This window comes from Saimiri boliviensis, chromosome 10 (genome assembly GCF_048565385.1).
Source record: "Saimiri boliviensis isolate mSaiBol1 chromosome 10, mSaiBol1.pri, whole genome shotgun sequence".
Classification (NCBI taxonomy): domain Eukaryota; kingdom Metazoa; phylum Chordata; class Mammalia; order Primates; family Cebidae; genus Saimiri; species Saimiri boliviensis.
Window position 1 is genome coordinate 77,235,912 of NC_133458.1, and position 20,730 is coordinate 77,256,641.

The window sequence follows — 20,730 nt, forward strand, 5'->3', positions numbered from 1 at the left end:
AAGCAGAGATCATGCCACTGTACTCCAGCCTGGGAGACAGAGTAAGACTCTGTCTCAAAAAAAGAAAAAAAAACAAGAAGAGAAGAGGAAAAAATCCTAAAATTGATAAATAAATAATTAAAATGTAACAGGAAAACAGAGGAAAGACAAGACAAACAATTCACAAAAGATATTAAAAATGTCCCTCAAATAAATGGAAAATATTCAAACTCATTCTCAGAGAAATGCAAATTAAAACAACACTAAAATACCATAAGAATGACCAAAAAAAATTTAAAAATATATATGGCAGTATATTTTGATGCAAATCTATGGGGAAAGAGGCATTCTCATACATTACTGGTGGGAATTCAGATTGGTACAACACTTATGGAGGATAATTTGGAAATACATTTTTTAAAATGCACCCATCTTTTGATCCAGCAATTCCACTTCTAAGAATCTACCCTGAAAATAATATCCCTTGAGCTATACAAAAATATATACTCAGAGAATTATTTATTGTATCTTTGTTTGTAAACAGAAACAATCTAAATGCACATCCATAGGAGAATGGCTGAATAACATATGTATATGCAATGGAATACTATACAGCTGTATAGAAAGAATGAAGATCTCTATTGAGCTGGTTTGGAATGATACTCAGGATATAGTGCAAAAAGCATTTTTTGCCTTCAGGTCAGCAAAAATCTAAAAGTTTGATAACATCGCTTGTTGGTTAAACCATAGGGAAAAGGCATAAAATAATACGTATAGCATACCATCCTTTATGTAAGAAAGGTGAGGATATAAGAAAACGCATATGTATCTGTTCATGTATACATACAGGAAAAAGAAATACACGAAAGGCCGGGCACGGTGGCTCAAGCCTGTAATCCCAGCACTCTGGGAGGCCGAGGCGGGTGGATCACAAGGTCGAGAGATCAAGACCATCCTGGTCAACATGGTGAAACCCCGTCTCTACTAAAGATACAAAAAATTAGCTGGGCATGGTGGCACGTGCCTGTAATCCCAGCTACTCAGGAGGCTGAGGCAAGAGAATTGCTTGAACCCAGGAGGCGGAAGTTGCGGTGAGCCGAGATCGCGCCATTGCACTCCAGCCTGAGTAACAAGAGTGAAACTCTGTCTCAAAAAAAAAAAAAAAAAAAAGAAATACAAGAAAGGTAAATTTGAAACTTAAGAGAATGGTAACCTATGGGGATAGGAGAAAAATCAGTAAAAAGAGGAAGAATTGGAACTGGAGTAGCAGAGATGATGAAGACATCTTGAGTATATATATTTTGTGGGGCTCAGACTTTTAAAACATAGTAAGCCAGAGCAATCTGGCAAGAAAAAGAAATAAAGGGTATTCAAATAGGAAAGGAGGAAGTCAAATTGTCTCTATTTGCAGATGACATGATTGTATATCTAGGAGACCCCATTGTCTCAGCCCAAAATCTACTGAAACTGATAAGCAACTTCATCAAAGTCTCAGGATACAAAATCAATGTGCAAAAATCACAAGCATTCCTATACACCAGTAAAAGACTTAAAGAGAGCCAAATCAAGAATGAACTGCCATTCACAATTGCTACAAAGAGAATAAAATACCTGGGAATACAACTAACAAAGGATGTAAAAGACTTCAAGGAGAACTACAAACCACTGCTCAACGAAATAAGAGAGGACACAAACAGATGGAGAAACATTCCATGTTCATAGTTAGGAAGATTCAATATCATGAAAATGGCCATACTGCCCAAAGTAATTTGCAGATTCAATGCTATCCCCATCAAGCTACCAATGACCTTCCTCACAGAACTGGAAAAAAACACCTTACACTTCATATGTAACCAAAGGAGAGCCCGCATAGCCAAGTCAATTCCAAGCCAAAAAAACAAAGCAGGAGGCAACATTCTACTGGACTTCAAACTATACTACAAGGCTACAGTAATCAAAACAGCATGGTACTGTTACCAAAACAGAGATTTAGACCAATGGAACAGAACAGAGGCCCCTGAGGCAACACCACACATCTACAACCATCCAATCTTTGACAAACCTGACAAAAACAAGCAATGGGGAAAGGATCCCGTGTTCAATAAATGGTGTTGAGAAAACTGGCTAGCCATGTGCAGAAAGCAGAAACTGGACCCCTTCCTGATACCTTACACTAAAATTAACTCCAGATAGATTAAAGACTTAAGCATAAGACCTAACACCATAAAAACCCTAGAAAAAAGTATAGGTAAAACCATTCAAGACATAGAGTAGGCAATGACTTCATGACCAAAACACCAAAAGCATTGGCAACAAAAGCCAAAATAGACAAATGGAACCTAATCAAACTCCACAGCTTCTGCACAGCAAAAGAAACAGTCATTAGAGTGAATTGGCAAGCAACAGAATGGGAAAAAATTTTTGCAATCTACCCAACAACAGCTGCTGGAGAGGATATGGAGAAATAGGAACACTTTTATACTGTTGGTGGGAGTATAAATTAGTTCAACCATTGTGGAAGACAGTGTGGGGATTCCTCAAGGATCTAGACATAGAAATTCCATTTGACCCAGCAATCCCATTACTGGGTATATATCCAAAGGATTAGAATTCGTTCTACTATAAGGATACATGCACATGAATGTTCATTGCAGCACTATTTACAATAGCAAAGACCTGGAACCAATCCAAATGCCCATCGATGATAGACTGGACAGGGAAAATGTGGCACATATACACCATGGAATACTATGCAGCCATCAAAAACAATGAGTTCGTGTCCTTTGTAGGGACATGGATGAACTGGGAAATCATCATTCTCAGCAAACTGACACAAGAGCAGAAAATCAAACACCACATGTTCTCACCCATAGGTGGGTGTTGACCAATGAGAACACATGGACACAGGAAGGGGAGCATCATATGCTGGGGTCTGTTGGGGAGAAATAGGGGAGGGACAGCAGGGATGGGGAGTTGGGGTGAGATGGCATGGGGAGAAATGCCAGATATAGGTGATGGGGAGGAAGGCAGCACATCACATTGCCATGTGTGTACCTATGCAACAATCTTGCATGTTCTTCACATGTACCCCAAAACCTAAAATGCAATTAAAAAAATTGGAAAAGAAAAAAAAAGAGATACAACCATGAAGTCATTTAAAAGAATAAAATGCATCTAGGTGAAAAAAAACATAGTAATGTTGGCCGGGCACAGTGGTTCACGCCTGTAATCCCAGCACTTTGAGAGGCTGAGGCAGATGGATCACCTGGGGTCAGAAGTTCAAGAGCAGCCTGACTAACATGGAAAAGCCCCATCTTTACTAAAAATACAAAATTAGCTGAGTGTGACGGTACATGCCTGTAATCCCAGCTACTCAGGGGACTGAGGCAGGAGGATCGCTTGAACCCAGGATGTGGAGGTTGTAGTGAGCCAAGATCACGCCATTGCACTCCAGATTGGGCAACAAGAGCGAAACCCTTAAAAAAAAATAGTAATGTTTTAAATACGCCAGAAAATTAAAAAGTAAAACCATACCAGTTAGATATGGTGGTGGTGGATGAGGGGGATCCTAAAGGGAATACAAATGCTAACACGTGACCCTAATGTATTACAAATGGATAGCATCACTACATTGACAGTGATGGAAAATAAAAGAATAACCCAAATAACTTTAAGAAATAGTATTTTAACTAGAAACTGTATAGCTAAAGACACAAAGAAATGTACACAAATGCTGCAATCTAGTTAATAAATATGTTTCTCACAGGGATATGATTTAGTCATTTTGAAACTACGTGTATCCCAGAATTGAATGAATATTGAAATATGTTATACAGAAGGAAAGTCAAATTTCTCAGTGCTGGAAAAAGAGGCTACAAATATGTAAAAGGAGTAGGCTGAAATAAACCCTGTGGCATTGAATTGAAATTAGAAATACTAGTATAAACTCAGGATATGTTAGCTAGATGAAAGACTAGATAGGTGGGTAGATTAGATAGATACATAAACAAGAGAGAGAGAAAGATGATTTTTTACTTCTTCTAAGAGAGCCTAGAAGTAGGGTTGCCAGGTTTAGCAAATAAAAGTATAAGACAGCAGTTAAATTTGAATTTCAGAAAAAAAATTTTTTTAGTGTTTCATGCACTATTTGTGACATACTAAAAAAATTATCCACTAATTAGCTGAAACTTAAATGTAACTGGGTTTTTTAAATTTTATCTGGCAACCTTACCTAGAACCAATTACACTTTATTAGCAATGATTACAACTAGTACCCAGATCCTATTTTCTAAACAGCATTCTCCAATAAAAAAAAAATTTACAGGTGGAACAGAAAAATATATAAGAACATTCTGGAATACCTTGTGATGTCAAAAGTCAAGGAAGTTTTCAATGAAGTGATAGAGGCTTGTTGAGAGAATCAGAAGCCAAAATCACAAAGACGATGAAAACAGTCTACATCTTAATTAGGCTGTGGTCACCCTGGTATACACATTTGTCCAAACTCATTGAACTGTATACTTAAATTATGTAAATTTTTAGTATTTGTAAATTATAACTGAATAAACTTGAGATTTTAAAAAAGAAAAAAGCAAATTAAAACTGCATCATTTCTCACCTTCAGGTAGAAGAAAAATCTAAAAGTTTGGTAACGTATTTTGTTGGTGAGGCCATAAGGAAAAGGTACACACAAATGATGAAAATAGTGCACATAAATAGTACAATCTCTATGAAGGTTTGGTAGTACCTAGAAAAATTACATATGCATTTATCCTCTGACGTAGAAATTCCTATCAAAGACTACTGAGGATAGATACAAATTATTCAAGAATCTATTCCAAATATACACTGGTGAAAATACAAAAAAATTAAAAGTAGGCATAATTCAGGCACAGGAGCTCACACCTGAATCCCAGCACTTTGAGAGACCAAAACAAGTGGATTGCCTGAGCTCAGGAGCTCAAGACCAGCCTGGGTAAGATAGTGTAACCTGTCTATACAAAAAAATACAAAAATTAGCTGGATGTGGTGATGCATGCCTGTGGTCTCAGCCACTCAAGAGGCTGAGGCATAGAGCTTGCAGTGATCCAAGATTGTGACACTGTATTCCAGTATGAGTGGCAGAGTGAAACACCATCTAAAAAGAAAAAAAAAAAAAAGCAGGCATAAAGCTATTCATTTCAGAATTGTTTGTTATATCTACAGGCTGGGAACAACTAAATCCTCATTAATGCAGGACTAATTGAATAAACTAACATACATTTGCGGAATGGAGCATAACACATATTTAAAAAGAAATGGGAAATATCCCCATTTACTAATATGGAACGATCTCCAAATACACAACTTAAAAGAAAAAAAAGCAGGTTGGAGAAAAATGTCAATAGTATTTCACCACATAACTAAGAAAGAAAGAAATATATATTTGAATATACTTTCTTTCAAAAGGAAAGATTAAAAGTAAAACAAAAAAGAAAATGTTTATCTATAGGGGAAGGGAAGGAACAAACAAAAGGGGATGAGAATAAAACTAGACTTCTCAGAATATATCTTGCTTTACTTATTTAATGTTGGGACCATAAAAATATTTTACATAATTATAAAATAAAATTTTTAAAAAGCAATCACTAAGAAAATCAAAACCAAAAATAAATTAATAAATCATATAGTGTAACAAGTTACCAGCAAAACCATAGAGTGGCATTAAGTAATTTTAAAACACAATAATTCTATCCTACATGTCTAGTGAAATATAGTATACACTAAAAGCTGCAAATATACCAAAAAGAGCTGCACAACAAAAATCTTAAATTATTTTCAGTAATCATACCACTGGAATTAGTGTTGGTGTTTTTATTCAGAATTTATTATAAAATAAAGCAAGTGAGTAATTCTGCTGGTGTTTGTGAGAACCAGAATTTTTGACAGGTATGTAAGGAGAATCAAATACAAGACTCAAGAGGTTAAGTACTCTATGTTCTTGAATTTGAATTGAAATTATCAATATAAATTATGATGTATTTTATCTTTTATTTTATTTATTTATTTTTTTTTTTGAGACAGATTTTGGCTCTGTTGCCCAGGCTGGAGTGTAGTAAGCTCACTGCAACCTCCGCCTCCTGGGTTCAAGCAATTCTCCTACCTCAGCCTCCCAACTAGCTGGGACTACAGGCACGCAGCACCACATCCAGCTAATTTTTGTATTTTTTTAGTAAAGACAGGGTTTCACCACGTTGGTCAGGCTGGCCTCAAACTCCTAACCTCAGATAATCCACCCATCTCAGCCTCCCAAGGTGCCAGTATTACAGGTGTGAGCCACCACACCTGACCATCTTTATTTTTAATACACATACACAAACACACACACACACACACACACACACACACACACACACACAAGGAATGAACAGAGTTCAGCTATTTTAAAGACAATAATGTGCCTAAAGAGACAGCTAGTGCTTTTTAAATACCATTTTCCACTAAAAGAAGTAGAGCCCCTTAGAGAAGTCAAAGACTCTAAGAACAGACAGGAAATATACAAGATGATCCTAGAACATTCTGTCACGGCAGATACTGCACAAAAAATAAAAAATCATCAAAGACTACTGAGGATAGATTCAAAGCTTTCAAGAACCAACTTGAAGTTATTTCCAGCCAAAGATGGGACAATTTTAGAATCAACAAAAATAATAACTGTAATAGATTGAAAAATCAAACATGTCAAAATTCATGAGAATATAATGACACAAACAAAAGTCATTGCCCACCTTAGTTTATTAGGAAGCCAATTCGTTATTTTGGAAATCGGTAAATCTTGATTTCCTTTTATGAAGTCAGGGAATCTGAAGGTAACTAAATAGTTGGTTAAAGGAAGTTTCATTCTATAAAAATATTCCAGGTAATAAATTGTAAAAGCCCTGTTAAAATACCATCATTTTGCAACTTCTTATAAAATAACATATCCGGGCCATGATTATCAACGGCTGCCAACATCAGCAAAAGACAGGCAAGCAGATATCATGTGCGCTCTATAAAGTATTCTTATGAAACTTTCTAGTGAGAAAAAGAAAAAATCCAACGGAATCTAATTGATGGCAGCTGCAGGCCATCCAGAGCGGCTGATGCCATTGTGCGGGCTGCAGCGGGGAGGGTGCGGGTAGAGGCAATGGCCACAGTGGGACCCCTGTGCCCCCATCCCTGTATCCCTGAGGCAGCCAGCTGTACCACTCCCACCCTCGTGCGGCTCGGTGGGACCAGCTTCCAGCCCCAGAGCCTCTACTGCTCCGGACCCGGCCCCGCAGTGCAGACCTCACGCACTGCCACTACCGGAAGGGTGGAGGGAGGAGTCAGCCAGTCCTCGGAGCCCACCCTTAGGAGCGCCCCACTCCACAGCCCATCTTCCTAGGGGCCTTCACGATAGGGCTGGACTGAGTAGCCTGCCAGCGTGGGAGCAGCACAGTCAGACCCAGAGGGGCGGGCAGAGAGGGGCCCCGAGGAGGAGCTGGGCCCGGGGTGGTGCTGCGCTCCATGGAGCCAGCAGGAGCTGGGAGCAGGCAGCAGCCCTGCCATCCCAGGTGTGGCTGCAGCCGCCCAAGTCATGGCTGTGGACCCAGGCCTTCCTGTGTTCTTGGGGGCCAGGCGCAGGCAGGAGCCCCAGGGAAGGCCTCTTTGCCCCCAGAGTCTCAGAGTTGTCTGCTCTCACTGCCTGGCCTCTTTCTCCCTACTCCCTTGCCTGCCCTGATCTGGGAGCAACCATGGAGCTGAGCCCAGGTGCTGTCGCAGCCTTACCTGCTGTGTGGACGCTCGGGTCAGCACTAACACACCAGCTCCCTGATGCCTGGGCCCCCTCCAGACTTTGGGAACCAAGGCGCCCAGGAGGGAGGCTGAGGCGGGGCTGAAGACAGCTGGGTACTGGCCTGCAGGGACCCCTTGGCATGAACAGCCTGGCCTCCATGTACCACCACAGGAGACAGACTCCTGGGTGGAAGGGGGCAGGTCCCTGGTGAAGCCCCACCTTCAAGCCAGGGGGTGCCTGAATCCAGGGTGCCAGGCTGCCTAACAGACTGGAGTGGGAATGTGTGGGGCTTTCTCCTGGGCCCGCCCATGGCCGCCCATGAACCAATCAGTATGCACTTCTTCCCCGCTGAGGCCCGTAAGCCACACCCCCCCCAACTCAGTGGTAGAGAGGATAGAGAGGCAAAGCCGAGTGGTTGGAGGACCAGGCTGCAGAGAGGAGCTACCTCTCTACTGAGAGCTGAACAATTTTCGGAACACTGTGGCTGCAGAGAAGAGCTGCCCCCTGTGGGTCTCTGAGCTGTTCTATTGCTCAGTAAAGCTCCTCTTGGTCTTGTTTGTCCTCCACTTGTCTGCGTACCTCATTCTTCCTGGACACAGGACAAGAACCCGGGTCCTGCAGAATGGTGAGGCTAAAAGTGCTGTTTTAACACGAACAGGGCTGAAACATGCCCCTTGCTCACCACATTTGCAAGTGAAGAGAAAGAGAGAACAGCTGCAGCCTTCAGACCAGGGCTGTGACTCCCTCTGTAAGGCCCTGCGGTTCCTGGTGTCTCTAAGCTTCCGGGCACCATCACATTCCCTGTGCCCTCTGAGGAAGCTGTTGGCAGTGCGCGTGGTCCAGCCACAGCCTCGCAGAGAGCTGGCACCCACATCCACACCTGGAGCTGCTGGCCCTATGGCAGCAGCCGGCATGTCTGACTGTGCGCAGTGGCTGGCCCTCACGCCTGCTCACACTCCCCTCGCCACTCCACACCTGACTCGCAGTATCTCTTGGAGATGTGGGATCAAGGCCAGTAGTGTGAGCCGAGGGCAGCCTGCCAGGCAAAATGGGCAGAACAAGCCTAATGGGCCCAAGCAAAATTCAGGCAAATGTGCCACTGGCCACAGAGGTTTCCAGCCAGAAAGGCGACACACCAAAGATCCCAAAACATGATCAAGCTTCTAAATCTAACTAGTAATAAATATAAGATAAGGGGCCAGCACCCGTGTTAGCATCTGGAGCTGCCAGCCCTGCGGCAGCAGGCAGCATGTCTGACTGTGCACAGTGGCTGGACCCCATGCTTGCTCACACACCTGTCCGCCACTCCAGGCCTAACTCGCTTTCTCCCTTGGAGACGTGGGATCCAGGCCGGTAGTGTGAGCCAAGCGCAGCCTGCCAGGCCAAGTGGGCAGAACAAGCCCCATGGGCCTGAGCAAATTTCGGGCAAAAGCGCCACTGGCTACAGAGGTTTCCAACCAGAAATGCAACACACCAAAGATCCCGTACCATGATCAAGCATCGAAATCTAACTACTAATTTACATAAAATAAGAGGTAATGAGGATGCGTTTAAGAAAACCACAGGTGTGCAGTCCGCAAATTCATACTGCAGAAAAATTTACGGAATAAATTGCAATGGAAAAAACGAAAGAGAGAAAGGAGAGGGAAATGTAAACTAAAATGTGTTTCAGGTATGGGACTTCAATTGATTGCCATTCATGGGCCCCATTTGAATACTGTTTTGAACAAATATATTGCAAAGAAAAATATATGAGATTAGAAATATTTGGACACTAGATATTTGGTGACATAAGATAAAATTTTAGGAGTAAAAATGGCATTGAGATTATATTTTTTTAAAAGTCTTTTACCATTTAGAAACAAAGGCTGAAATGGTTACAAAAGGAACGTTATGAAATGGATATTATTAATAAATAAAACCGTTGTTTTTTTTTTTATAATTGCAATCATTAAGGATGGTAACAAGCACAAGAGAGTTTATTATACTGGTCTCAAAAACATAAGTATGTGTAAAATTTTTCATAATAAAGTTTTCTTAAGTGTGATGTAAACAATATTTTTTGAAATTTAAAATCTAAAGAGTTCATCAACAACATATTATCAAAGTGAATATAACTGTGTAACTTTTGTGCCAAAAGTGGTAGAATTCTAGGCAGTCTAAGAAATAAGACTGGAAATGCAATTTATGATTTCAAAGAAGCTCAAATATTTTTTTTTAAGAGGGGGAAAAAGAAGGAATAAATGAAACTTTATCATTCTAACTAACAGTAAGAAGTGGGGAAAAAGAGTGGTGGAATGTAGGAAAACAAAGTAAATATTTGGTATAAGGCACAAACTGACAGAGGAATAACTAAGAAAAACTGAAAGATCAACTATAACGGTGGAAGAGATATGAAGGCTATATGCTCTACAATGCACCCCCTCACCTCCCAAAATATCACACCCAAGCAGATGTGCACACACACACATGCACACACATACACACACACACAGAGGAAGCTGTTTATTCATTCGTTAAAACATCTAACAAGGAACCGCAAAGTCCTTGATCTTGTCTAAGAACTAGTGAAATAACAGTAAATGAGATAGATGTGGAGCTTGCCTCATGGAGTTTACAGTCCACTGAAAAGATGCCTAAAAGAACATAGGCAATTCCAATACAGTGTATGAAATGCTATGACAGAGAAAAAGTTATTTTTCCAAAATAAGTCTTATATGTAGTGTCTGCATTTCCCTTAAGAATGAGCTGTACTGGACAGGCATGGCTGCTCATGCCTGTAATCCCAACACTTTGCAAGGCCGAGAAGGCCAGATCACCTGAGGTCAGGAGTTCAAGACCAGCCTGGCCAATGTGGTGAAACATGTCTGTACTAAAAATTCAAAAAATGTTAGGGCCTGGTGGTGCATGCTTGTAATCCCAGCTACTCAGGAGGCTGAGGCAGGAGAATTGCTTGAACCTGGGAGGCAGAGGTTGCAATGAGCCGAGACTATGCCACTGCACTCCAGCCTGGTTGACAAGAGTGAAACTCCATCTCAAAAAATAAAATAAAATAAAGTAAAATAAAATAATAACCAGAATGAACTATATTAACATATGCAGACCTTAGGATATGCCAGCAAGTTTTACTGAAATAACACTCACTGTCACATCATACTCTAAAAAACCCACAGTGCACCTCTGATCTCCGGAGTCCAAAACAAATTAATAGCCACACAGATGCAATGAGAATGCCCACTCCAGGCTAAAAATGGCCCAATTTCGAACATTTTAAGTTAATGCCAGAAAAATATTGTCAGGACAGAATCATCAGATCTTATCAGGAAAACAGAAACCACCTTAAAGAGTTCAAGCACAGACTATTTACTACAAGGAGACTTTATGAAACTGATGGAAGGGCTCAAGTATCGAAAAGGTTGAGGTAAGGTGGAGTAAACCAGAGCATAAGAACCACGGAAGCTGCTACCACCTCTAGGGCTGGAAAATCAGATGGAAGGAGAAGGAAATGCTAGAACGTGGAACACATTGACTCTGAAGCTGCTGGAGACTGCTGTGGCCACTGAAACCTCTGTCACCCCTGCTTGCCCTACCAAAAGACCCTGGGGTTCGTAGTCACCCTTGGCCTCACTGCTTTTACCACGGAAACCACAGGAGCCACATCTGCCACTGCTGGAATTGCCAAGTGACATCACACTTAGAGCTGTATTCTGCTGTTGGAAACACCACCGAAGAAGAGGCTACATCTCTCTTCCTGCCTTCAGTCTCCCACAGGTGCCCTCCCATTAGCCAACTCTCACTGGAAGCTACCAGGCCAAAAAGGCCGGAAAATGATATTTACAGGGGTCCAGCTTATTGAGATACAGAGGAAGGCATGGAAGGGCAGGGGTGGAACTAAGAGCAGCAAAAGGGCAACCCAATACATCTCTTTGACTACTCAGCATCCATTCTCTTCTATCCACAATAACTTTCTTATAACAAGTTGTTATTTGGAGGAATGTTAAGTCAGAGATCAAAAACTGAGCAGAAGCCAGCAGACTCAGTGCTGAACTGACTTCTACCACTTTAGTCTTTCTATCAAAATGTAACAGTTCACCTGAAATTGCAGCTCCAGGAGATGGTCAATTCCAGTGAACTCTAAAACAGAATTCCTAGAATGAGCAAACTTGCCACCCACTGTTGGTTGATAGTTATCACTGTATATAATGTGATTTAGCCTTTATAATAACAACAATTTGAGTTTTGCTCCCCATCGACAAAAAGTGGCATACTATCAAACTATTTATTTCACTGACACTAATTTACCAATTAACTGTACCTGAAATGATTTAAACACTTCTAAATTATAGGAAGAACACCAATATATTGCTATTTGGCTCCAGCAATTAAACCAGTGATTACTGATATGCTCACCAATGATTCAAATGATGTATAATAAAAGATCAATCATTACATTGCTGAAGATTCATTTTTAATTGGCCCAGCCAAATAAAATTTGTTTAATGGTAAACATGTTATGATTGTATTAATCTAGAGTGTTTGGTGATCTATAATTTACATATTTCATATTTAGAAGAAAGGCTGACTTTTTTTAGGTATTAATACTGATATCACAATAGCTCATAAAATTACCACTATATTAAAGAAAAGTGTAATCAATTATAATAGAAATCTTTTATTCTTTAATGTATGCTAGTGACAAAAATTCAGTTAGTAGACAAAATCATCATATTTGATATATCAGGATGACTTCCAGTATATAAAATGTCAACTACCAGGTATAAATATAAAATAATTCCCATTTTCTAAAATCCCCATTCATCCATCGTATACATCATGCTTCATGCTGTTTTACATTATGTAAAATAAACAATGACTACAGACTCTGTGTTTTAATGCCTGAGGTGTGAAATTAGTTCTCTGCCAAGTGTGTTTTTGATTGTTAGAGATTTAAAACATTCAGAAGTGTGTCAATCTGAGACCACATTTCTTCAGTTCAGTTACAAGAAATGAAAAGCAATCTAGTCATTTAAAAGAAGAGAATGAGACTGGGTTACAGAATGTACCGTGTTGTGATTTTGCACAGTCTTTGATATTCATTGAATTTTGTGCACACTACTAACTCAGGCAATAAATAATTTGCATAGTCAGTTTTCTTAATTTTTCCTCTGAGGCTCCCTTACATTGCAGTTATCACAAACCATTATAAAGAGATCATCTTGTTTACAAAAGTATAATCTCAAAAAACATTTGCATCTTTTATGTAATTAAGTACTTGTTCACATGATAATGTGTCTTACCTAATCTTCTATTTGCAGATTTGTATTTCTGCACAAGTAGAAATACTTTTCTGGCTAACAAAAAGCTTTGGGGATTTCTGAGCTAAGATGTAGAATAAAACAGAATTTCCTCTCCCAACATAATTTTTTTTTTTTAAAGACAAGAAAGGGGTCATTAACACAAGTATCTGCCATACAAGATAAGGCAGGTTCCACCACATCTGCTTTCTAGTTCCTCTGTCTCTGAGAAACTAGAAAACAGGTAAAGGAAGAGACCTTGAGAGGAGCCAAGAGTAGGCAGAGAAGGAGAGACAGGGAGAACGTCAGTGATAGAGAGACAGAGAGAGGGAGAGACACAGAGAGATTCAGAAAGACAAAGACAGAGACAGATGGAGAAAGAGCAGAGAGACAGAGACAGAGAGAGAGGGAGAGACAGAAAGACAGAGACAGAGAGAAGGAGAAAGCATAAAATTTAATGAAACAAAAAAACAGCAAAATTCAGGACAATTTTGACAGCAGCAATTAATCAATTCAATGCCATGAAGCTCAAAAAATGACAGTCAAGAGGGAAACAGCCGGGCGCGGTGGCTCAAGCCTGTAATCCCAGCACTTTGGGAGGCCGAGGCAGGTGGATCACGAAGTCGAGAGATCAAGACCATCCTGGTCAACATGGTGAAACCCCATCTCCACTAAAAATACAAAAAATTAGCTGGGCATGGTGGCGCGTGCCTGTAATCCCAGCTACTCAGGAGGCTGAGGCAGGAGAATTGCCTGAACCCAGGAGGCGGAGGTTGCGGTGAGCCGAGATCGCGCCATTGCACTCCAGCCTGGGTAACAAGAGCGAAACTCCGTCTCAAAAAAAAAAAAAAAAAAAAAAAAGAGGGAAAAAAGATGAGATTCTGGAGCAGAGTGGAAGGTATTTCACAGGCAGTCAGTCACTTAACCCCGTGTCCATCACTATCACTCAAAGGCCAAATAGTGAGTCAGGGAATCTGAGTCATCTCCTAATACCCCCAAACACGAGGAAAAAGGAACTGTGTGATATTCCAATAAGGAATGGTGGAAAGAGCTACAGGGAAGAATAAGGTAAAGTCTGGGAAATGAATAATGACACTGAGACTGTGAGTCCCTCTAATGGAAGCAAAGGCCCCAGGGCTAAATATTATGAAGAAAAAGGCAGATCGATTTCCTTGTTCCCTCAATGAGAATAGGACATGTATTCCAGTTAGTTTCCAGGAAGCCTAGGATGGGATATTTAACAAAAAAACCTCAGACATGAGAATAGAGCCAAAATATTCTAATAGACACTGCACAGAATTCAGCCCAACTCTTCCTAATTTCCCTCCCTACAGACCTTCACCATTGAAGACTTAAGAAATACACAGCAATCCAATGTGATTTAGTGACGAAATTCAAAAAGTTTCCAGTAGAATTAAAAGTGAGTCACCACGCAAATACAAGTTTTGATTTTGTTTTGTTTAGTTTTTTGAGATGGAGTCTTGCTCTCATCACCCAGGCTGGAATGCAGTGGAGTGGTGGAATGCAGTGGAGTGGTCTCAGCTCACTGCAACCTCCGCCTCCTGGGTTCAAGCGACTCTCCAGCCTCAGCCTCTCAAGTAGCTGGGATTACAGGCACGGGCCACCATGCCCAGCTAATTTTTATGTTTTTAGTAGAGATGGGGTTTCACCATATTGGCCAGGCTGGTCTCAAACTCCTGACCTCAGGTGATTCACCTGCCTCGGCTTCCCAAAGTGCTGGGATTGCAAGCATGAGCCACTGTCCCTGGCCGCAAATGCAAGTTTTGTATGAAGCTGCCACAAGTGCATGTACATGTGCACATGAACACACACACACACTCACACACACACACACACACACATATACACACTACGCACTACACAAGAAAGGAGAAAAGGAAGAAGAGAGTGATGGCTACAGGAAGAAATGGAAGAAATGGAAGGGAAGACTACATAAAAAATTGTCAACAGGGCGCAGTGACTCACACCTGTAATCCCAGCACTTTGGGAGGCCGAAGCGGGTGGATCACTAGGTCAAAAGATCAAGACCATCCTGGTCAACATGGTGAAACACCATCTCTACTAAAAATACAAAAATTAGCTGGACATGGTGGCGCATGCCTGTAGTCCCAGCTACGCGGGAGGCTGAGGCAGGAGAATTGCTTGAACCCAGGAGGTGGAGGCTGCAGTGAGACGAGATGGCACCATTGCACTCCAGCCTGGGTAACAAGAGCTAAACTCTGTCTCAAAAAAAAAAAAAAAAAAAAAATTGTCAACGAATCCAGACTAATAAGAATGCATAGCCTACAGAAGAAAATTCCCAATAATTTTTAAATTATTAAAAATGTTTTAAATTTTTAAATAAAGTTTAGCAGCCATCACTTCAAGAAAACAAAGGTTCAAAGACTGGATGTCTAAAGAACACAATGAGATGTGAAAAAAAATGTATTAGGGTTGTTTAGAGAAACAGATCCATTAGGATGTATGTATTTATTCAATAGGATGTGCATGTACATATATAGAGAGAGAGAGAGACAGACAGAGACAGAGAGAAAGAAAATGAGATACAAAATTTTATTCTAATGAACTAGATTCATGATTATGGGACAGGCAATTCTGAGATTTCTAAGGCATCCTGGAAGTTTTTGCAGGAATTAATGTTGCAGTCTTTAGTACAAAGGCAGTGTGGAGGCAGAATCCTTCTTCTTCAGAGAACCCTAGTCTTTTCTCTTAGGGCCTTCAACTGATTGGATTAGGCCCACTCAGATTATGAAAGGTAATATGCATTACTCAGAATCTACTGATTTAAATATTAATCCAATCTAAAAGTACCTTCACAGCAAAGCTAAACTTACGTTTTATCAAACATGGATTGCCATAACCTAGCCAAGTAAATACATAAAATTAACCATCACAGAGAGAGAAAGAGAAATGATAGATATTGAGATTAAATCAATTGAGGGTCAAAGCAACATAATGAAGATAATAGCTATTCATTGAAAGGATATGCAAGACAAAAAAATTAAACGGATAGTAGCTAAATGAGAAACTAAAAGAAACAGAATATATGTAGCTAACAGTCAAATCACTAACACAGAGAAAAAGCTTGACAAAATTATGATGATGACAGACTTTAAAATCAAAGTATATTAAGCAATAAAAAATAAAAAGGACAGAGAGGGATGATCCAAAATCTAACAAAATATAAAATTTTTTTATAAATCAACAAAACACATTAAATTTCGGGGGAAAAAATTGACGCAGAATGTTAACTATTAAGACAAATCCTAGTTAAGTGTTTGAACTTTGAAGACAAAAGAAACAATTCTTCAGATTTTTTAAAAAATCAAGCTGGCCTTGGATTTCTACATCTAATGTTTAATGCCATAACCATTAGAGCAAAACATCTACAGATTTTTTTTTCTTTTTCAGCTGCAAAAAAAAAGAATGTGTTTCAACATCTACAGAATTCTAAAGGAAAGATAATGACCTAGCATGCATCCATCATATTCGTCAAGTATAAAGACAGCAGGCAGTCATTCCAAAAAACAAACAAAAAAAGAATTTGGAGACCACAAAATCCACAAGACTTTCTTCAAAAACTACTTTTTTTAAGCTTTATTTTTTAAAATGTTGTATCTTTAAGTAGAGACAAGATCTCACTATATTGCACAGGCTAGTCTCCATCTCCTGAGCTCAAGCAATCTTCCCACTGTGGCCTCTCAAAGTGCTGAGATTACCTGAGTAAGCCACCGTGCCTGTCCCAAAAACTACTTTTAAGAGACAAATCAAAATGTAAAAACTCTTTTCATAGGATGAATTAAAAAAAAAAAAAAAAAAACACCTCAGGAATGGTGAAACCATGTAAAAACAACAAATGATGAGTATTGGCTCCATTTAAGTACAGTACTAAGAGAATTATGTAGATTATGTCTGTAAGGTGATATATAAGTGCTGTAAACCTCGACTGTATGACAATAATAATGTTACTAACAAAAATTAGAAGCTTCAGGAAGAAAAGTAAAAAGAAATGTGATAGTATTAATGCCTAATCTTGAAAGCAAAAAGTCCATCAACACCTTCTTAAAGATGCATGTTTTAAAAAGGTCCTGGCCAGGCGCACTTTGGGAGGTCGAGGCGGGTGGATCACGAGGTTGAGAGATCGAGACCATCCTGGTCAACATGGTGAAACCCCGTCTCTACTAAAAATACAAAAAAATTAGCTGGGCATGGTGGCACGTGCCTGTAATCCCAGCTACTCAGGAGGCTGAGGCAGGAGAATTGCCTGAACCCAGGAGGCGGAGGTTGCGGTGAGCCGAGATCACGCCATTGCACTCCAGCCTGGGTAACAAGAGCGAAACTCCGTCTCAAAAAAAAAAAAAAAAAAAGGCTCTAAACGCTAAGCTCCTAATATTTTCCATAATTCTTTTATTTGTTTTATTTAACCAATTTATTTATTTATTTATTTTGGAGACAGAATCTCGCTCTGTTGCCCAGGTTAGAGTGCACGGGTGCAATCTCACTCAGCTCACCGTAACTTCTGCCTCCCAGTTTCAAGCAATTCTTTCGCCTGAGCCTCCCAAGTAGCTGGTATTACAGGCACATGTCACCATGCACGGTATTTTTGCATTTTTAGTAGGGATAGGGTTTCTCCATATTGCCAGGCTGGTCTTGAACTCCCAACCTCAAGTGATGTGCCTGCCTCAGCCTCCCAAAGTGCCGGGATTACAGGTGTAAGTCCAGTCCCCTTTTATTTAACTTTTAAAACATCTTTTAGAAAACAATTCTTGTGGTGAAAAAACATTTTGAGTTTCAGCAGTTTCTTCTATTTTACCTCATTTTGTTTGTTCTTGCTAATTCATATAAAATGAAATTTTTTTTTTTCTTTTTTAATTGCATTTTAGGTTTTGGGGTACATTTGAAGAACATGTTTTTAAAAGATCACGTACAATATGACCCTATTTCATAAAAAATACCTCAAAGATTTCTTTCTATCCTGTATTTGCATAGGTACATAAAAAGATAATGGGAAAATGTTCACTTGATATGATGGTTGTTTTGAGGTAGTAAGACTGGAGATCACTTTTATTACTTTGTTTTTTGTAATTTCTGAATTTCTTACATTCGCTATTGCAAAAATAAGAATAATTTTTCTGTGAAAAAAAATCTTTGGTGTTATTTGATTAAAATGAGTTCCACAGCCATAATAATGTTTTCCACATACATAAATTTGAAAATAACACATCGGCCGGGCGCGGTGGCTCAAGCCTGTAATCCCAGCACTTTGGGAGACCGAGGCGGGTGGATCACGAGGTCAAGAGATCGAGACCATCCTGGTCAACATGGTGAAACCCCGTCTCTAATAAAAATACAAAAAATTAGCTGGGCATGGTGGCGCGTGCCTGTAATCCCAGCTACTCAGGAGGCTGAGGCAGGAGAATTGCCTGAACCCAGGAGGCAGAGGTTGCGGTGAGCCGAGATCGCACCATTGCACTCCAGCCTGGGTAACAAGAGCAAAACTCCGTCTCAAAAAAAAAAAAAAAAAGAAAAAGAAAAAGAAAATAACACATCGGTGATGAACCTTAACTTTCGTAAATCATGTATATCTCATTTCAGGATTAGATTTTTTTTTTTTTAAGAGAAAAATAAAGGTGTGTAACTGTTAATATGCCCACCACATCACTAAGCACTTTAAAATTACATATTTATACAGGAAAAAGAAATTATAGGCTTCTTTTTGCATTTTGAGCCCTAGGGAATTGTTCTATAGGCAGTCAAAAATTAATCTGATTTTCAAAGGTGCATACTGTTTTTTTAAACATAGAAACATTTAAAAACACGTGATGCACAAATTATGCTGTATTTATATTTGTTCACATATTTATAAAAAAAAACCCTCTGGAACAATACAGAAAAATAACATTAGTAATTTTACCTTGAACTTTTAAAATCATATATACTTCCATTATTACTTCCTAATCTTTCTGCAGAGATTTTTTTTCTTAATATTTAAACTGGCCAAAGAAAACTTTTTCAATAATAGTCATTATTGAAACTTCCATGAATCTAAATAGCAATTGCAGTAAAACAAAATCCCTCACCACTTTTCTAGACCCTGTTGATTCCCTTGGCAATAAAAAGAGTATGGGAAGTGATTAAATGCTCATTTACCCAGGAACTCTCTCAAGTCCTATTTAACTCAAGGTGTCTGGACTGTAGCTGCTGAAACTACTGTAAGGTGGTAGGATGCATACATAAATAAGAAGGGTAGAAATTATGCATAAGCAAAGTATATAAACAGATACTTCCTCTGTAAGCTGGAAGGAGACACAGAAATGCATACCAAGAAATAAGTACTTAAATAAAATAGTTGATTAATATTAACCCCCTTGACTTCAAGAAATGGGGCAGAGTAAACATACTGTAACAGAATCTTTTAATTTAAAATGCTAATTTCTGTATTTTATAAAGACAGGCGTCTCACTGTGTTGTTCAGGCTGATCTTGAACTCCTGACCTCAAGGTGTCCACCAGCCCCAGCATCCCGAAGTGCTGGAGTTACACCATGCCTAGCCAGTATTTTTAATTAGTTTGCAACTGAGGAGAAAGCAAATATTCTTTATGTTTCTTCCTCGTCAGATGTAAAGCCTGATTTTATAAACCAGTGCTCCAAAGTTCAGACCCAGAAGAATAAAAAGAGAGCAGTTATCCAGGCCAGATTGTCTCCTATGCATCCACTCAATATATTACATTTACAAAGAAGTGATGTGCTACTGCAAAAGAACAGGGGCTGAGCCACAACTGGAGCCGTTTCATCCTCTGTCTAACTGTCCTTTAAAAGACAGCAGTATTAAAAAGCCGGGCGCGGTGGCTCAAGCCTGTAATCCCAGCACTTTGGGAGGCCGAGGCGGGTGGATCACAAGGTCGAGAGATCGAGACCATCCTGGTCAACATGGTGAAACCCCGTCTCTACTAAAAGTGCAAAAAATTAGCTGGGCATGGTGGCACGTGCCTGTAATCCCAGCTACTCAGGAGGCTGAGGCAGGAGAATTGCCTGAACCCAGGATGCGGAGGTTGCGGTGAGCCGAGATCGCGCCATTGCACTCCAGCCTGGGTAACAAGGGCGAAACTCAGTCTCAAAAAAAAAAAAAAAAAAAAAAAAAGACAGCAGTATTTTTTCTTTTTAGTGAATTCATTAAGCAGAGGCAAAGTGAGTCATCTGAATAAAGGTAGGTCTATCCTCAGAAAATGGGGGATACCTCAGCAAAGCCATTAATGAGATGACCAGAAAGAAATCTAGATAGAGTAATTGATCTGAATCTCTAAGAATGTCAAGTTGAACATATCAGTATTTTGTGATCCTATTGGTCAGTCAAAGGTACATACAACCTTTTAATCAAATGTAATTAAATTACTGCTGTAAGTCCAAGTCTTTTTTTTAATAATTTCAACTTACATTTTGGATTCAGGGGGTGCATGTGCAGGCTTGGTACGTGTGTATATTGAGTGATACTAAGTTTTGGGATACAAATGATCACATCACCTGGATCCCATCACCACTCCTGCCAATGCAAGGTTGCCTTTATTATTGGTGTTAAAGCAGAGTTTTGTCACTAAATATATATAACACAATAATTTGAAATAGTTGAAATTCTATGACAAT

At 39.7% G+C, this 20,730-nt stretch overlaps 1 long non-coding RNA gene across 1 annotated transcript in view; it reads right to left on the reverse strand.

Annotated features, from left to right (window-relative positions):
* LOC141580101 (uncharacterized) overlaps positions 1-20,730 on the reverse strand; it is a 175,890-nt gene that overhangs the window by 107,307 nt on the left and 47,853 nt on the right. The window lies entirely within an intron of this gene.